This window comes from Harpia harpyja, chromosome 5 (genome assembly GCF_026419915.1).
Source record: "Harpia harpyja isolate bHarHar1 chromosome 5, bHarHar1 primary haplotype, whole genome shotgun sequence".
Classification (NCBI taxonomy): domain Eukaryota; kingdom Metazoa; phylum Chordata; class Aves; order Accipitriformes; family Accipitridae; genus Harpia; species Harpia harpyja.
Genome location: NC_068944.1, coordinates 76,832,611 through 76,852,284, shown reverse-complemented (window position 1 = coordinate 76,852,284; position 19,674 = coordinate 76,832,611). Strand labels below are relative to the sequence as shown.

Genomic DNA, 19,674 nt, shown 5'->3' with positions numbered 1-19,674 from the left:
AGCATTTCCTCTGTCAGTGCAGGCAGAAATCGTTTCGTTTTGTGGCTGAATGCTTCAGACAAAGAAGAAAAAAAAAGGGGGTGGGAGGAAGCCCAAAGTATAATACTTAAGTAGGTGCATTTGCTCCGGGTTTTAGAAAAGGATGTCTCCATCCCAGTTCCAAGCAGATGATGGAGTACATCCCCTGGAAGCCCTGGATGGATTGCCATGATGTTGTCATCACAGTGTGTATCAGGATCTAGGGGTTGAATCCGTTGCGACTTTGGCCTCATTAGAGTTGCTCTTCCTCCTGCCATCTTAAGCTTTGGTGTGTGGTTCTTCCAGCCTCCCTGCCTTTCTTGTTGAATCTTAACATGTTTCCGTCTGTCATCTCCTGCACCAGGTTTCCTGTTCCCAATCTTTGGCCATCACCACGAACGGCTGACATTGCTCTTGGGCTCGCTCATCCTGCCTGAACAGCGGGATGCTTTTCACAACGTTTGCTTTCCATATGGATCTCCCCTCTCCAAGTCTGCTGTTTTGCTCTGCTGGGGAAAAACACAGCTGCCCTGGGGTTTGTTTTGTACGCGCAAGTGTAGGTGGAGCAGATTGGAGAAGACTCAGAGCACCTGGGTGACTGGTGAGCTGTGTGGTTGAGGTGGTTTCCCCCCTGTAAACATCTCAGGAGGAGGGGATAGCTTACTGTTTTGGGTAGCAGATGGGATCTGGAATTATTGTGCCCTTGTGGGCACTGGTAGGATGAGCTGATTTTTGGATCTTGTTGCTTGGGAGAGCTAGTGTGAGGCTTCAGGCTCTCTTAAGTGCATGCTCCTGTATTTATTTCTCCTGATGGAGAATCACCTGGGTTTTAGCTGCTCTTAGCAATTTCCTGCAGTAAACGGGGATGGTGAGCATGTGATGGTTGAAATCCAGACCTAAGTGCATCTCTTGCTGATGTTAAGATTCAGAAGGCCGGGGGTCTCTTACGTGCTCTTCATCATACTCTTCCTAAATTTCTTTTCCTGGCAGCTGAAGTCACAAATTCCCAGCGCTCAGCCTCTGCTGCTTGTTTTCCTTCCTAAAGAAAGGGGGTGAAGGATGGGTGCTTTGGTATGCCCAGCAGAAAAAGCTTCCTTATAACCAGAGCAGTGATGATGTTGCTCAACAAGAAGTTGGAACTAGGATGTCCTAGGCAATACAAGGCAAACTGGCAGACTGCACATCACCTTGTCCTACCTGTTAATATCTAAGAAGCTGATAACACTTCTTCTGTCAGCTGCTAGCTATGGTTGGAGGCTTTTTAAAAGTTTCCATTTGCCCCATGGGATAGTTTTACCTTGCCAAGAGGACATGAGAGTGCTGTTAGGGATGTCCCAGGTGTAGGACGCTGAAGGATGAGGTGGATTACCACTCATCTGCTCATGAAGACTATGGTAAACAGGAGGGGATGGAGCGGGAGGATTGAGCTGAGTTGCCTGATGGTGATTTTCATAGGTTAAATGGGCAGGTAGTTGGGAATTACATCCTCGAGCTGTAACAACTCAATAAGATCAATGTTTACAAAACACCTCACACAATTTGATCCAAATCTTGATTAAACCTCTAGGGTGGTTGTCCCTAGCCTGAAGCGCTTGGTAACACATACATTTGTTGAGCTACCTTTTGAAGTTTCTCGCAGCCAGCAACAAGAAGCTGCTGATACAGGAGGGGAAAGTCTGCTGTCACAGTGTGTAATTGGCTTGGTATGTTTGCACAGAGGTCACCGAAGGCTGGGATTGCTGCTCCGGGCAGATACAAATCATTGCTGCAATTTTATCTCTGAATTTTTCTGTCTGGGGAAATTGCATCCATTTTTTTTAGAGAGCTTTGTATATAGAGCATGCATATAGGAAGTATATAGCATTTATATAGGAAGTGTTTATTAAAGCCTTAAAAATACTGTTGTATTCAGCATACAGTGACCAGAGCAGTATAGGAACTAAACGCAGTGTGTGAAGAAGGGCATCCTCGTTGGCGTTAATTGAACAAAGCAAGTAGGTGCTTTAATTAAAAGGCCTTTTGTGATAACAGACGGATGAATGGACACTGCATTTCTTTGTAATGGAGAAAATTAGGAAATACTGCATACTTAATAGCCATTGCAAGGTAGATGGATACATTAAGGAATCTACAATTTATCTGGCTAATGCTCATCTTGCACCATCTGAGTGTCTGCGGGTAAAACGATACACCTTGTGGGTGCAGCTCTGGGTTGCATCCTGAAAGCTGCCCGGTGCTGGGCAAATGTAGGACCTGTCTCTTGGGGTTACACCAGCACTTTTTCCTTGCAGGAGAATTGGGTGCTTTTATAGCCAAGAGGTGTTGTTTGTAGAGGGAAGGTCCTTAGAATAAAAGCTGAAAATGGAAGTTCTTGCAAGGTAGGGGTGTGTGTACGTGTGTGCAAGCAAGCATGAGAGAGAAACAACCTGCTGGTGAGAAATGCAAACATCTTGATTCAGCAAGGCTTTCCATGTTCTCTCAAATTTGACGTAAACTGAAATGCTTGACTGGATTGTGGCCAGAGTGTTCCTCCCACAGCAGGTTCAGGACCTTAAGGAAGACAGGACAGTTAAGTAAGTGATTCCCCTTTCCCATTGCAGGTTCTAATTAGTTATTTTTTGCAGTTATCTTGCAACTGATTATAACCCTCTACTTCTGCACCTTTGCTAATCTGGAAATCTTAAAACCCTTTAGCAGTTTTAGAGGTTTATATCCCCTTTCTTTTCAAAAGGAGGAGCTGTTCCCATACTCAGCAGTGATATTTTGAGGATTCAACGCTTGCTTTTGTACCTGTTTGTACAGCGCAGCTCAGAGGCTGCAGGTTGTTGCTGGACCCCAGAGCTCATGGCACTGATGGTGTCTGTGTCCTTAGCCATGACAGCGAAATAGTTTTCTTCCCAGTACTAATCATTTGTCTTGCTTTTTCTTCCAGATTAAAAGAAAGTCTTGTGTGACCAAGGGAACAGGACTTAGGAAGCAATTGGTAAGAGCATCTCTGCAGGAGAGGGTCACCTGCACGTGGAAGGATGGGGCTCGGGGAGATGCAAATAAAATTTTGCCCTTGAGAAATGTTTTTTTCCTGGCTTTTGTTTATAGAAGCTTCACCCTCTTTTGGACTCAGTTGCAAAAAGGGAGAGCTGGTTTATGAAAGTTTTGATGGTGAGGCTGGGGAGGGAGTCCCTGTCTCAGAGCTTTAGCGATATTTTCATGTTCTCCCCATGTTGTCATTGTGCTGGTCTTTTGATGGTTTCCTGTCTTTGATCTCCAGAGCTAGCTATGTACAGAAAAAAATGAAATATGGAGAATGGCAGCTTTTTGAAACACGGGCGCTTAAAAATGCGATGCAGAATTAGAATCATAGAACAGTTTGGGTTGGAAGGGACCTTTAAAGGTCATCTCGCCCAGCCCCCCTGCGATGAGCAGGGACATCTTCAACTAGATCAGGTTGCTCAGAGCTCCGTCCAACCTGACCTTGAATGTTTCCAGGGATGGGGCATCGCCCACAAGATCTCTGGGCAACCTGTTCCAGTGTTTCACCACCCTCATTGTAAAAAAATTTCTTCCTTATGTTTAATCTGAATCTACCCTCTTTTAGTTTAAAACCATTACCCCTTGTCCTATCACTACATGCCCTGCTAAAACGTCTGTCCCCAAATCCGCAAATTCCCTGAAGTCACCAAGAACCATATTGTTCTATAGGTCTTAGGGTTTAACTTCATGTTCCTCATCTTGGAAACTCTTGCCAGGGTGAGCAAAGCCTTGTTGGTCTCCTGTGCAGTGTGAAAGGCAAGCAGGGGAGTGCTGGTTCCATGCCATGCTGGTGGGATGTGCATGCATCCCTTGGATGCTCACTGGTCTGCTGCCAGGGGACTTGCTGACTGCTCCAGCAGCGTGTTCACATACTGCAGCTCCATTCTTGGTTGGGACAGCCGAAGCCAAGCTCCCTTGGCTTTTCCTGGGACTATTCTTTTGTTCTCCCTCCCATCTGGTTTACCCCCACTTGGAGGTGTAGGGTGCTGCTGTGGGTTTACAAGACTCCTCCATGGTGTCCCTTGAGACAGCAACTCTGATTCATCACCTGCAAGGATTCTGTATGGGGAGAGAGCAGAGCTTTGAGTAATTTTCATGTTACCTGCGGCAGCACTGGCGCTGAATCAGTGGGACGGGTGCCCCTTTTGATACGGATGATGTTTCCCTAAATATCAGTGCTTATTGCCCCTGGATCTCCTTGCAGCAGTACTGAGTAAAGAGCATTAGTGCTCCTACTGCTGTCTGAATAGTCCCTCAGCATCACGTTTGGCTGGAGAGAGATAACATAAATTGTCCTCCTACAAGGATCTGGGCTGAAAACTAGAGGATTTGGCTTTCAGTACAAGTTAGTCGTGCCTTAAAACAAATTTTGCTGAAGGCGTCTTTTCTCAGCTTTATAGCTTTCCCTTTCCCTCTCTTGCTTTGATGTGCACTTTCTTCTGTGTGGCAGAAAGGACCGGCTGCATGGGAACATGGCCTAGACCAATGGGTTAGAAAGCTGTAGTCTACCCGGTGGTGGGGCAAATTGTTTTAGCAGTGAGGGGGGAAATAACTGTTGTGGCATCTCTGTATCTCTGACCCGTCTTGCTGTTGCTGGACCTGGAGTCACAAGCCTGGTGCAGGGTGTTGTTTGGTGGTGTGAATTATGAAGAACACCAAATGTGATGAATGTGAAAGGCCCTTCGCGCTTTGAGAGATGTGTTGATGGTGTCAGCCAAGCCAGGGTCAAGATATTTATCTCCCACCGGCTGTCGTGATGGTCCCTCGCTGCGTTGACAGTGTGTTGGCCCCCGTTGATTTGTTGACCTGTCCAACTTCGTAACTGTTTCTGTGGTGTCTTTGTGCTCTTCAGCACTTGTTGATCGCCCTCTCCCCACTCTGTGTGTGCCGTGGGTGTGTTGCTCTGCCCATGTACTTGCTGTATGATGAGGAAAGTGGGTGGGAGCTGTTTGGGGAGGGTGACCCCAGCTGCAGGTTGGGTATGGGATGCTCTTGAAAGCCTTGCTGTTGGGTAGCTACACGTTGGTCCTTTGGGAGCGAAGCTACACAAGGACATCTCTTGCAGCAGAGAGGCCATATCTCTTCCTGTTTGGATTTGCTGTTTTTCACCTCGTGATACCCTTAAAGTCAAGGCAGCGGAGTTGTTTTTAGCTCCTTGATCTGCGCCAAGCGAGTGCTGGTGAAGGCACATTTGCTGGAAGGGTTGTACAGGGTGCAAGCACAGCATGCTCCCTGGCCCCAGCCTGCTTCATCCACGTGGCCAAGTGTTTGCCAGAGGCTGCTGAGGTCCGGAGAGGCCACTCTATGCTAAGTACACCAGCAGGTTCTCCCTGGGGATGTTGTTCAACTGGCCTGACCCATGCTTCAGCCATTCAGGCAATGCAAGTAAGAGGTTGACTGAGGCTAAGACTCTGCATGGATTCGTGTCCAGCTGGGAGCAGTAAGCATCAGCTTCAGTGCTCGAACTTTTCTTGTGTGACCAAGTGGTTTTCTTTCTTCTTGTCTCTGACTGGTCATTTGTGCTTTCAGGTAGAGGCATGGTGATTGGCAAAATTGTGTTTTTATCGGTGCATAAAAATACATATGCATGCACACAACTATATATAAGAGATACCTTTGCTAAAGCAAATGGAGATGTAACATCCACGTGTTGATGCCGTTATTGTGCCCAGGTCCCTGCTAGATCTTGTTGCATTTTCTCATTATCCCTGTCCTGATCTTTGCAAGTGTTGCTGTTGAGCCTCACAAATACTGTTTTCCATGTGGATACCCTTTTTGTCTCTAGGGGTGCTAAGGAATTAGGGATGTTGTTTGTCCAAGGGCACATACAAGGGCTCAGAGCTAGTGACGTGGACTCGCTGGTGGACTTGGGTTGCTGTTGCTCCTCTCCTAGCGTGCTGCTCTGTATCCTCATTCCACATGTGGTTCCCGGCTGTGGCGTTGCTCTGTGGGATGCTGTCAAGTGTGTATGGAAGGCAAAAGGAGCCATTATGCAACACCCTTGTGTGGCTGTCCCAGCTGTCAGCATGTGATGTGAACGGTGCGGTGACCCAAAAAAGCTTCTCCCTGGGTGGTGGGTTAATCTGGTACCTACCCACGCCTGCCTTTGTCTGGATGTCCTGATGTTTAGCATTCCGTACACCACCCACCTTAGAGCAATGGGCAGCGTCGCCAGGCTGTTAGCATATTTTCTGGTTTTTTTTCAAGCCGGTTTCTTGGACAACGTTTCAGCACTGGGGTGGTTTCTGGCCAGATTTCACCCATGTGGTGGTCCCTGCTCAGTAAGCAGGGCTGGCTTCGCCTCCGCAAAGCCTGCGGCTCCCGTCTTGCTGCTTTTTCCCTGCATCCCAGCGCTTGCATTCCTGCAAGCGAACGAGATAACTGCCGTGTCTTTTTTGTAGCAAACTCTCCTCAAAGTGACAACCGTGGGTAAAAGCATGTTGATGTGGTGCATTGGGCTTGCTGATTCAGTGGGCCGTCACCCTAATCCCTTTAGCGTTGAAAGAGATTGAAGAGCGTTGCCGCTCTGAGCTTCCTCGGTTGTCTTTCATGAGAAACGCTGCCTCCAAGTAACCCAGAATCTGCACAAATTCCCCAGTCTTCCCCGAAGAAGTAGGGAGGTGTTCTCCCACGTTGGCAATGTGGTTTGGCTTTGGCAGAGCAGAACATGCAACTAGAGGGAAAGCTTTCCATGCTTGGATGCGAGTGTTGCTATCTGGCCGCGGGAGGTGTCTCACGCACCGCATTGGAAAAAGTTTCTTGTGTTTTGGGTGTGCTCCTCAGATGGGGAAAACCTGGGTGTTAAGGAAGGATTTATCTTTTTTTTTTTGAGATGTGGGGGAATACAGGGAAGTGAACTTATAGTTATTGCAGTAGCTATTGCTAAGGACAGCTCCTGGATGTTTGTCAACTTTAAAAATGAGCTTGATCTCCACTGCCTTTTAAGGGATTGATGAGAGCTTTCCTGTGCTGTTCAGGTGTTTGGACCAAGCACTGGTACCTGAAAATGCATTAACTATGGAAATCCAATGTTGTGCCCAATTCTTATCCTTCTGTGGCATCATAAGTCTGCTGGTGGCTGCTGCCATCACCTGTTTTCCAGCCTGTCAATGTCCTCTTTTGCAGCTCAAGTGGGACGGGGGAAAGATGAGACTGTCCTTGACCTCCCTCTGTCAAATGGCTACCAACTTCAGGTTGGGATGCTATGGAAGAGTTGATGATTTAGCTTTATTTATTTCTGTATTTATTTATTTGAAGAAGTGAAGGGTTGTTTGTTTTTTTTTTCTTCTCTTTTGACCTGGAATTTCCAGAAACTCAGGCTCCACAGTCAAGAGCGGGTGCCTCCTTGTCTTAAAAGCGAAGACATCTGTGCAACCACCTTAATTTCTGGAGTGAGCTGCCAATGAATCTGTCTTGTGTCAGGCCAGACTTGGAGGCTGCAGCCAAAGTTTTTCAGTGCACATCAGTGTATTTTGAATTATCTGTATCCCTGGGCCTTACAACTTTTCTCTTCTCTCCCCATTGCCAGCTCTGGAATTTTTTTGTGTGTTTTAAAAACACCTCCTCCACACATGGGCAGGTTTCTGTGCTGGTTTGGGACAGCAGCCAGCATTTCTACAGCTGGTGCGTTGAGCATTGTGCAAGGTTTCTGCAAAAGAGGCAGATCCAGATGTCCCTTTTTTTTCCTAAGCAGCGCGGAAGAAGCTGATGTGAGTTACTTCTGCATTTAGAGATCCAAAAAGCCGAATGTATTTATTTTTTAGCTGAATTGTGTGGCAGCTCTCCAGGCTACTTGCTGCAAATTCAAGGTTATTTTATGGAGCCATGGTGGGGATCTTTCCTCTTCTTTCTCTCCTCTCGCAGTATGTAAGGATGGAGATACTGTGTAAGGGGTGGTGTTAGAGCAGGTGCTCTGAGGGATGTGGATCACAAGGAGGAATTGTGTGTAGTTTGGAAGAGGATTTTGTTGGCAGCTACAGAGCAAAGGGAGACAGGCAGTGATTGCCCAGGAACGGCCTCCAGAACCCCCAAAATACTGACCCAGCATCAAACAGAAAGACAAGGAAACCCTGTGGCACTATCCAAATCTGTTGTTATACTAATTCCAAGGGAAAGGGCATCACTCTCTTCTAAAATGACAATTTTTCTATGAAATTTGAAATGGTGGTGAAACCTTGAAATTCTTGGTGACTTGCCAACTTAACTCCTCTTCCCACCCTCATCTTCCAGCCAGGTACAACCTATAGCAGGGAAGGAGAGTTCACAAAATCACGCAGGGCCGTGATAATGAAGAGGAGAGGCAATGGTATGGTGCCTGTCATTGAGGGAGAGCATTTCTGCATTTGAAGATGGCTTGAATCAATGTTTGCTGTTCTGCAGGTTGGCTCATGTCATCAGTCCTTGTCTCTTCAACAGTATAATTGCCTGAGATGATCTGCTCTGGCTCAAGCTGACCAGCTGGGAAGGATCTTGTCTTGGAAACTTTTGAGTTAGTAGTATATTTTGAGTTAGAAAAAAAATGTGCTCTGTCTGTTTTGAGAGAGCAGCTGGGAAGCAGAATAAATAAATCCTTCATTTTTTGAAAAGAAACAGAAAAAAAAAACCAAACCAGAAAGAAATAAAGAAAACCTGCAAACAGAGAGCTGAAAAGGCTCAACTTCAGTGCTGTTGCATGTGAATAATATTCTGAAGCCCTCATTGCGATCAAAGCATCTTTGCCAAATGCAAAATATTGTCTGTGCCCGCCAGCGTTGTTGCTTCTCAACAAGGTGCAGTTGTTCAGTAAGTAGTTACAATTTTGGGGGAAAATATCTAGAAGTGATTAAAAAGTAATTTAAAATGTCTGTGCTTTCCCATTAAGCTTTTGCCAGTGGCATTAAACAGTCTGTTTCTTCCCCTGCGCTTACAACAAGCCTATTGTCACGCTGTAGGCATTTTTATGATAAAAAAATAACATCATGTATCGACCAAAGCTCAGTTAACTAAAGCAAGTGGAAGACCTCCCTTGGCAAACAACAACCTGCGGCTGGGGATGTTGATTTCTCTAGGGATTAGCAAATTTGGCATATCAGTGTATTTTTAAATAACTGCATAGCCTTACAGTGCTGTTTAGGGAAAGGGTGTTATTTCCATTCTTTCCCTGCCCCTTAAATTGGACGAGGAAAACCATGTGTTAAATTCTTTTTTTTCTTCCAATTGCAATAGGGCAACAAGTATAACAAAAAAAAAAAAAAAGGGCAGTAAGCAGCTGGGGCAGACTGTGGAGTTGAGGGGATACAGGTGTGTTAACACTTTCCTGGGTCTGAAAAATGCCTACTTTGCTCATTATAGGAAAAATAAGGTTGCACCTCCAAAAGCATTTGCCATGTGTTGCACCCTTGTAATAATATATGTGGTATAAGTTATAATACAAGAGCTTGCGTGAGGAGCTTGAAAATGCTCAAAAGCCCTCTGGATGGGGTCGGGAGGTGCTGCTTTCATTGGGTATTTGGGGCAACTTTTGGGTCACATCTTTTCACGTCCCTCTTGGCCTTTGCTAGGTGTTGTAAGTGCTTTCCCAAACCACACGTTAACTCAATGGAGTTTCAGTGAAGTGTACGGTTTCTTAGGGTCAGCTAGATCTTGTTGGTGGGGTTGGACTTTGTTAGACATGGGGGAGTGACCTGAATAAAACATTACTGGGCTTATGGGGGTTGTTCCTAGTGACTGCTGTCTTCAGTCTAGAGAGGACTCTGGACTTCAGCTCCATGGGATTCCTTGGACCTGCTCTCCTTGAACCTCTTCTGTTGAGAAAAGTTGGCTGAAGGCAACAGATGATTCATTATAAGCATTGACATCCCTACTAGCTGTTATGGTAAGCGGGTATTTTCCATATGCTTGATGTCTCGTTTTCAGGTATCATCCCAAAACCTTTTTTTTATCTTCTGTGTTTGCTTCCCTAAATAATCACTGAAGGAAGAAAAAAGCTTGGAGGGTGCTGCCATAGCTGGTGTGCAAGGTACTATATAAAGCCAGGCTGTCTTGGACAGCATCACTCATCCCATCGGTGCAGCGGTTGGTTGGTTTGTTGGCCCCCAGCCTGCGAGTGCTTTCTGGCAGTTTGGTTCTTTGGCCAGAGCTACTCTTTTCATTAATGAAATCTGAGGACTGCTATGCTGAAATGCTGTCCTTCTCCACCTGTGCTTCCCTCCCTTGCCTTTAGCTCTTCTTTGGACGTGTGCTTTCTTAGGACAGGGAGGCTTCCCAGTGTCTACAGTGAGGAGAAGTGAAAGCAGGTGAAACAAAGCAGCTCAATGCTGGAAAGCTCTACAAGACATGAAAACCTGTTCTTGCACAATGGTGGTTCCCAAATACTTCTGCTGAACCCCCAGCACGTGCTCTTGAGCCATATTTCCATGATGGATGCCCATTGGGCTGTGCTGGATGTGGGAGCCGAGGCATTGGGGAATTTTTAGAAGACGACAGTTGAAATGCTGTTCCTTGGCTGATCTGCATTTTGCCCAGATCTGTGCTGTAAAGGCTGGTGGCCTTGGCTGGGCTACGAGGTCTAGTTGGCATAATTTCTCTTTTCTCTCACAACAACTCTCATGCATGACATGTCTGGTAAAGAACTCAAATTGTCTTCTAAGAACTGTATTTACAATAAGCTATGTAATCTCTGCTGCTGCTATAGGGTAGCCATAATTAAAAGCAAACCATTGGAGTTTACTGTCTAAATTAGCAGGTAATTACATAAGGTGAAAGAGGAATGGGGGTGGGGGGAGGAGAATCTATAGGCTGATGGGTTATTTGCAATATACTCTAATAATTTTATTTTGTAATCTAATTATAAAAAAACAAGGGGAAGAAAAAAGTTGGGTAGTAATCAGAGGAGCTGACTCATGATATTGAAAAGATAAACAATTTTCTACCCCCCCCCCCCAAAAAAGAGTGTGTTTTGAAATCGCTTTTGAAAGTTAATATTTACAGGACTGAAAGCTGATAGACTTTCTATTATGTCATAACTAATCTTGATGGCAAGGAGCTTTCTGACTCTGTCACACCCAGTTAAATCAGATTTGGCAATGCTGTGATTGGGTTTGTAAGTATCTAACGTTAGCCAAGGAGGAGTGCACTGGCAGAGACCCATGCTATGAACTCACCTATAATTTTCCCATGTTTTCTGCAGTAGCATCTCCCTCTAATGAGCATAAAACAAACAAAATCCCAACTTTTGAAAAGTCATGACCTGGATAAAACTAACCTTAACTTTTCTGTCTTTTATGATTAAGTTCTTCTGTGGCTTTTATATCCTGTTTCTTGCTGCAGATGTTCTGAGGAAACACTGAGCTTTGGTGTAAAAACCAACCCTGTGTTTGTCTAAAAACTCTAGATCTCTTGACTTAAAGTAATTACACCTTTATTTTAATATATTAAATATATATATGTCCAGCAGACCTTTAGATAACGTAACAGCTTTAGTGGTGGCACTTAATCTCATTCCTGAGCAGAGGTGTAAGCTATACCTCTGCTTACTGTCTCTGCTTTGTCTCTAAGCACACATAGTCGTATGAGCTTTTCAATCCCACTGCTCAAATGGAAAACTGGGAGGGCTTGTCCTCTATGGAAGGACATCAGTGAGCATGTGAGAGAGTTAGGAAAAGAGTCTCAGGAGGTTTAGAGAGTATCTGCTCCCTCATTTTTTAGTTGGCAAGAGTTTTACGCTGTTGTGGATCTTCTTGCTGTTAGTGGATTTTTAAACTTGTTGGCAGTCTCATTTGCCTGCATGTCCTCAGCCAGCATCTTGGATATCTTGTAATTGGGGTTATGATCAAGGCAGAGCTATTTCAGTTTATGCCTTTGTGGTTGCATCCACAGGTCCAGATCGTCGTGCTCTTCTTGTTGGATTAGCCCAGCTTATGGGAAATAACTGGGCTGTTAATAGTGTGTTAATTCACCAGGTGTGTGTTCATCCACTGGTGCTTAAATGTGTCTTCACTACTGCCAAGCTGAAAGCATCACTGTTGCAGCATTGAAAAAAATCTGTTGTTGAAAAGATGTCCTGGTCTGCTTGATCTCTTCCATGTTCGTGATGGACATGTGTCCATTGCTTGTTGGCCGTGGGGAGCCTTGCTGGTTCCCAGCCTTCAAAGAAGCTCCTTTCCTGACCTAGAAATGCAGCCCTTACATTAGCCATTCACCACACATAGTCTGACGAGGCACATTAAAAACTACATAGAACTTTAATCAGTTTTTAAATACTATAGCTCCTTGCCAGCCCTGCACTCGCTGTGAGGGAAGCAGCTCTTGGCAGTGGTGGATAAGGGCAGCTGTTCTGCCTGGATGTCTGTGGCAAAGCTCTATTTTATGAACTCCTTTGCTTTTGGCTATTGGTGGTGCATGCTCCGCAAGTTTAATTTTGCTCAGCCTCCGTGATGTGTTGAAGGTGGTGTCGCTTGGCTCCATGTCGGAGGTGTTTTACCTTCTCCAGCTGAGGAAGAACGGGCTGAGTGTGGTGGTTGGAGGTGCTGAGGGAGATGCTCTGAGCTGGACATGCAGCTGAAGCCTCCACCCGCAGTTGAGCGTTCAGGCATCTGCTCATTGCCTGCATGACCCAGAAAGGACTGTCCACCCCTTATGCTTCCCTTCAGAGACTGCCACAACACACAACACCGTCTTCTTGTCTCTCTAACTTTCCGCCTACATACCACAACTTGGCCACTGCTGCCTCGCAGTTGGACACAACATAAATTTATACAGAGGAGGAAAGAACCCAACTCCTGTGGGAGGTCTAAGGCTGTGGATTTTTATCTTTCTGAACAAATTTCTAGTTTGCAGGCTTCTTAACCATTGTCCGGTCTTCCCTGTGTGCTCAGTAGAGATGTCTGGGCAATAGCCTTGTTTTTCTTGGGTCTTTGCCCAAAGTAATTCATGGGCCTCTAGGGTGTCTGGAAGGAGAAGCTGGAAGCTGTAATCTTAAGTTTCAGTGCCCAAAAGCGGGAGAAATGCTGTTGTTTTGGGACTGGTGTAATTATGTGCAAGCATGTTTTGGTGCATCTCTAGTACTGCTGTGGCTGTTGCCTGTGTGGTCCAACCTCATCACCTGGGCATGTTGGTGGAGGTGCCCATCCTTAATGTCCATCATCTCACATTGGTTTAATCTGCATTTTGCTCTTCCTGTTGAGATGGGGTATGGTGGTTTTCTGACCCTTTACATGTGGGAGCGCCCACAGCAGGACTATTTTGGGATATCAGATGATTGTTCATGGTTGGGCATTGCTCTGTCTGTTAGTAGAATGAGCTGCAGAGAGCTGTGTGAAGTGGCAGCCCACAGCTTTGGTGTTTTCTCCTACTGGAGCCCTATTTGAGACCTTTCTGAAGGACTTTGGGTCTTTGGGCTTGCCACTGTAGCTGTGCCATGCAGCTGTACTCTTAGCTGTAGGGAACAGCTGTTGTTAGGGCACCTTTTGAAATATTCACATTTAATAGCAATTCAAGGCATGGCTGAGCTCTGAAATACCGTGGAGAACTGTTGTGGTTTCAGCCCAGCCGGCAACAAAGCACCATGCAGCTGCTTGCTCACTCCTCCCCCCCCGGCCATGGTGTGATGAGGAGAAAATATAAAGAAAGGCTCGTGGGTTGAGACAAGGACAGGGAGGGATCACTCCCCACTTATGGTCATGGGCAAAAGACAGGCTCAACTTGAGGAAGAAATGAAATCAATTTAGTTTACTACCAATCAAGTCAAAACAAGGATAATAGGAAGTAAAACCAAACCTGAGAACAGCTTCCCCTCACCCCTCCCTCCTTCCCGCCTCAACTCCACTCCCGCTTCTCTCCACCTCCTCCCCCCGGCAGCGGGGAATGGGGGCTGGGGTCGGTTCCTCACCCCTTGTCTCTGCCGCTCCTTCCTCCTCAGGGGGAGGAGGACTCCTCACTCGTCCTCTGCTCCGCCGTGGGGTCCCTCCCACGGGAGACAGTCCTTCATGAATTGCTCTGGCCTGAGTCCTTTCCGCGGGCTGCAGTCCTTCAGGTACAGCCTGCTCCAGCGTGGGCTTTCCCACGGAGTGGTGGCCATCTTGGGGGGCAACCCTCTGCTCTGGCATGGGCTCCTCTCTCCCCGGGCTGCAGGTGGGCATCTGCTCCCCCGCTCCCCTCCATGGGCTGGGGGGGGACAGCCTGCCGTCTCCCCACGGGCTGCAGGGGCATCCCCTCCTCCCTGCCTTCCTCGCTGACCTCGGGATCCGCAGAGGGGTTCCTCTCACATTCTGATCCCCTCACTCACTGCAGGTTCCCCTCTTAAATCTGTTCTCCCACAGGTGTTACCACCGTCACTGATGGGCTCAGCCTGGGCCAGAGGTGGGTCTGACTTGGAGCCAGGGAAGCTTCTAGCAGCTTCTCACAGGAGCCACCCCTGCGGCCTCTCCCCTGCTACCAAAAACCCTGCCACACAACCCCAAAACAAGAACCTAAATGGAAATGGAGTGACAAAATAGCTAAAACTTTTTGGCTTTTTTTCTTATTGAGCCAGCTGGCTTTTGCGTGTTGGCTGGTCTGCTTGCTTAGACTGCTGACATTCATCTTCTCTCTTGACTGTCAAATTCAATGTAGTGGAAATGTTAATCCTGACTGCGGTCACAATGCAAAGAATGATCTTCCAGTAAAAGCACATATAGAAGCCATCTTATGAATCTGTTTAGGTCTGAAGAACAAATCTTTACATGATGCTGTTCATGTTTTCTCATGTTATGCTATGAAGTCCCATCCCACCAGGCTGCGGAAGCTGGTTTGTGTTGTCTCCTACATCTACAGAATCTGCACAAGACAACTTCAGAGGGTCCTCTTCTTTCTTAGTTCGTGGAGGAGGGCTCCCGTTGGGTTTAAGGGGTTTTTAGTGGTCATATGTGGTATGTGGGAAGAGCGACCTGATTTCCTGTCACATCTCCAGTCTGGGCTGGTCAACATCCCCTTGTTTGGACTTGCCAAAGTCCATAGACTCTGAGTTATTCCTCAACAGTTTAGAACATGGAGGTGTCCTTTATTGTCCTTTATTTCCAGGCCATAACTGTGTAGGATCTAAGCCATAATCACAATTCCTTGAAGTTTTAAGGAGCTATCTCATTCTGCTTGATCTCCTGTATGTGCTGTCACATCTGCCTGTCAGGGTGTTCCCTGCTGAATTGGGGCTCCATGTTGCTACAAGATTTTCTGGTCTGCTTTCAAAACACCTTCTCTCCTTCTCCCTTACCTTCCATTTGCACGACATTAAAGCTGTTTCTTTTTTTTGGTGGCTTTTCTGAGAGCTTGGACTCTTCTTTGTTTTTCTTTCAAGTCCAATTCACTCTGGGTAAGGCAGAGCTGGTGGCAAGTTGCCCTCACTTTTTGAAGTTTGTCCTTTGTGTCCAGGACACTTTTGTAAATGGTGACGTTTTGCTGGCTCCATGCTATATGGCGAGCAGCAGAGCTGTTGTTCCTGCAGGATTGTCCATGCAAACTCAGCAACACCTTGTTAGACCTGTGCTGGCATCATTTACCTGTTAAAAGCAGTTTGGGAATCGCTGCATGGTCTGTAGGGCAATGCTTTGCCAGAGTATAAAAGTCTCAATGCAGACATGGATGGCAGAGATTCCTGTGCCGGTGGTGAATGTGGAGTGTCAAGGAGACGCAAAACCCCAACCAGTGTTTTGCAGTTCTCCAGAGTGGTTTTTCTATTAGTGTATCTGATGAGGCTGAAGGAAATATTTTTGGTTATTTAACTAATGGTCTATTTTGGTGACATTTTCCATAGGAAGGGGAACAGGGGCCTGACTTGAAATATCTTCTATGAGGGCTAACATCTGGAGTGGAACATTTTTCAGTCCCACACATTATTATTTTTTTTTTTTTACTGCTTTTTGGATGGATGGGCTGAAGGGCAAATGGGTCGATGGATACTGTGTGCTCCCAAGTCAACAGCAAACTTGGAATAGTACACAAAGTTTGGGTATCTAAATCTGGAATTCAATTCTTCCAGTCCCAGGACCCACACATGTCGCTCCAGTTGGGTGATTCTTTGACTCTTGGGTGGTGCTCCAAATCTGGTTCTTCTATCACAGAGAAGGACACAGCCTATAAAACTGACCCAGTTGCTCTAGATGGAGCCTGAGCATGTGTGAATAGTGCTCTCCCACCCAGGGAAAGCGTGTCAGGTTCACGGTGGCACATTTGATGTGTACGTGCACCTTTGAGCATCTGACCTCTACTGCTCTTCTGCAGAAATATTTTGTCAGAATTTCCCCCTCTCCCCCTGTATTTGATGAACAATGTACAAACTTCAGAAGCATTTGATTGAATGATAAGATTTACCTCTGAAGCGGAGCTTTTGCGTATGAGCGGACCTGTATTGGGATAGTTGGAAGGAAAGTTCATAATACCACCAAAGTCTTTAAAACTATGAACCTGCTGTCCTCCCTTCACCCCAATTTCTCAGGTGTGACAAGCTTGAAAGCTAGAAACCTCTCTTTGACTACACAGTAGACATGACATGGCGAATATATTTTTGGAAAATGAGGAACAACTGGTATATTACTGGAGGGAAAATACTACTGATGCTACACTACTGAAGGAAGTCCCGCTGTTGCTTTTTTTTTTTTCCCCAGAAGCTACAGAATTTACTGCACTGTTAATGTACTGAAAGAAAACGGTAATAAATTAGTCTCTGTAGCCAATCATACTTGTAGTACAGAAGTGCTCATATTTATGAGTGGTCAAACATGCAATAGTGTCCAGAGATGTATAGCAGTGTTTACAATAGACCATAGCACTATATGATTTATCACAGTGCACTACATAGCAGGCTATAATGTGCATTGTAATTAGTGTAATGTACCCTGTAATAGCTGTGAAATAAATTCTGCACTGAAGCTTTCATCCCCAAAACACGGGATCTAATGCAGATTCCACAAAGATAAAGGGGGAAAAAAATCATCTAACGTCATAAAGGCCTTAAGGTGAACTATGAAGTACCTATGTACATAATCTATAGGTCTCAAGTTTGTGGGCAAAATGTCTGTTACCCTTGCAGTGGGCACCCCTTTCCTTCCATGACATGGAGTTTTTCTCTGCCCCACAGGCTCATTCTTCCTGTGTCAATCCAGGTAGGACTGGGAGGTCCTTACTGATTAATTAATTAGCCACCCCCACATCTTTGCTTGCACCTTCTTGGTGTGGCTTTTTTTAGCACTTGGCAGTTTTAGAGAGAGGATGGCTGGAGATCACGTTTTGAAGCTCTGTGAGTATCTTCTAGTTCCTTATCTGTGGTGCAGCTGGTATTTAAATGTACCAAAACCCATCATTTTCAGGTGGGAGTGGGTCTCCACTTGGACTTCTAAAATGTCTTCTGGTGCATTGCTGAATGATGCAGCCAAAATCATAATTTTTGGGTTTTTTTACTCTTGGAGGTCCTGTACGACTATGTCATGGTCAAGTACTAACGTTACCTAATGTTACACTGCTAAAGTACTGTCAAGTACTAATGTTACTAGTTTGTAGACAAGGGACCTGGTTCCTGAAGGGCTTTCGCTCTGAAGTGGTGTCAAGAAGGACTAAGCTGAGATGCCCTCTGAGTGCTTGGGGAAAAGGAGTTTTCTAGTTGATATAGGATGGAATTTATTTCATTACTTACTATCTCTCTATCTAGTATAAGGGCTTTATTTTTATTTTTATAAAGAAACTTTATTATTTAGATCCTTATTAGGACAGAATTTCATTTTTGGGGCTCGTGCTGTGGGGTTTTTTTTGTTTTTTTTTTTTTTTTCTTTTTTCCTTTTCTCACTATCTGGCTTTCGCTGCATAGATCATGAGTATTTGATTGGGGGTGGAAGAGTCAAACCAAAGCAAATTTATTTTGTCTGTCAGACTTCCTCTTTGTAATATTCTTCTCTATGTAAAAGATGACACAAAATCAATCTCCCGGTTAGCTTCGCCATTCTGCTTGCAGCAGCTTTTGCTCAATGATCGTTATTTTTTGTTTGGTTGCATTTTATTCTTTAATGTGTTTTCAAATACATCATCAAATAACAATACTTGTGAAGGAGGAGATCTTCCTTCCATTTGAAGGTCTGAGTGCAGATGTGAATTCATATGGCCTTTTTCTAACCTTTCGTGATCATGTTGTAGTGGTTTTTTTAGATAGGGATACAAGGGGAAGGAGTTGAGTGACAGTCAAGAATGAAGAACAAGGATATTTTATTGCAGAATGGGAGGTGACTTCTGTGTTCTTTTTCAAGCAATAAATTTGTGAAAGCTTCTTCCAAATATCCTTTAGTTTGTGCTCCCATTCTGTTAACTTTTCTTTTCCATCCTGCTCCTTCACCTTTTCAGGTTCTCCATCGTTTTTGTGAGGGACTATGAAAGCAGATGCATGGTTGTAAGTGAAGTGAACCAAAACATGAATTCTTAAAACTACTGTTCCACTGATGTAATTCACTTTTTCCTGCATGCTTTAATTCAATACAAGTTCTTTCGTACTATAATTTTTAATTTTAATAGACTTTTTGAGAGCCTTTATATTTGTAGAGTTCTGGATTCAGAAAAAAAAAAAAAAGAAAAAAAAAGAGTGGATATCATTGAGCTTCTAACCAGAACTGAATGAACTAGTCTCTTAAAATACTTTTTAGTCAAAACTTTGCAGGACCTTCTCATTTCCCCCCACATAATAAAGACTAAATATTAACTCCATGATCTGAGGTACTGATCTATAAAGACTGGGGAAAGTGATTTTTGTTGAGAAAGTATTAGAGAACTGACTGATGGCAAAGGGTGATGAACAGGAGCACTTGGAGCCAAAGTGAGCCCCACCAGCAAGAAGATACAGAGGCTGGTGATTTAACCCCCAGTTGGTTTCCTGGAAGGTCATTCTTCGCATAAAAGTCAAAATCAGTGAATTTTAAGCCCAAACTCGGTGAAGGACCTAAATATGAATCTGAACATGAGTCAGCAGAGTGTCATTGTGCCAGAGGTCAACCATATCCCATGTTAATAAAAGTATAGCCAGCAGGTCAGAGGAGATGATCCTTCCCCTCTGTTTGACACTTGTGAGGCTGCGTTTGGACACTGTCCAGTTTTAGGCTTCCCAGTACAATAGAGACATTGGTATGTTGAAGCATCTCCAGGGGAGGCCACCAAGGTGTCTAGGGGTTGGAGCCCAGGATGTACGAGAAGGGATGGTGAGAACTGGGTTTGTTCAGCCTGAAGAGGAGATGTCGGAGGGGAGAGCTTATTTTTGTCTGCATCTTACCATCACTGATTTTGAGGACTGGAGCAGGGACCTGGAGAGGTTGTGAGATCTCCATTCTTGGAGATACCCAAAACTTTACTGGATAAGGCCTGAGCAACTGTAACTGGAGCTACTTGGAGGAGGAGGACAGACATAGAGACTTCTAGAGGTCACTTCCAACCTAAATTATTCTGTGACTCTAAGTTTGCCTTATCTTAGGGGGCAATGTCAGGGTGTTCCTACTCCATGGAGTGAATCCGCAGAGATTTACCCAATGTTTGGTAGGAAATTGCTGGTCTCTAGAACTCCTCTGATGGTGACTGTGAAATTATCCTTCTTTCAGTTCTTCCCTTAAGCTATTGAAGAGATTTATTTCTTGAACAGGTATTCCC

The 19,674-nt window shown here is 45.2% G+C and overlaps 1 protein-coding gene across 6 annotated transcripts in view; it reads left to right on the top strand.

Moving 5' to 3' along the window:
- The window catches only part of TSNARE1 (t-SNARE domain containing 1), a 491,728-nt gene that overhangs the window by 44,023 nt on the left and 428,031 nt on the right, over positions 1–19,674 (top strand). For 4 of the 6 annotated variants that reach the window (XM_052787739.1, XM_052787735.1, XM_052787737.1 and 1 more), the window contains one exon: positions 2,951–3,001. The exons of the other annotated variants lie outside the window; for them this stretch is intronic. The gene's annotated coding sequence lies outside the window, so the exon portion shown is untranslated. The remainder of the gene's footprint in view (positions 1–2,950; positions 3,002–19,674) is intronic. 6 annotated transcript variants of the gene reach the window in all.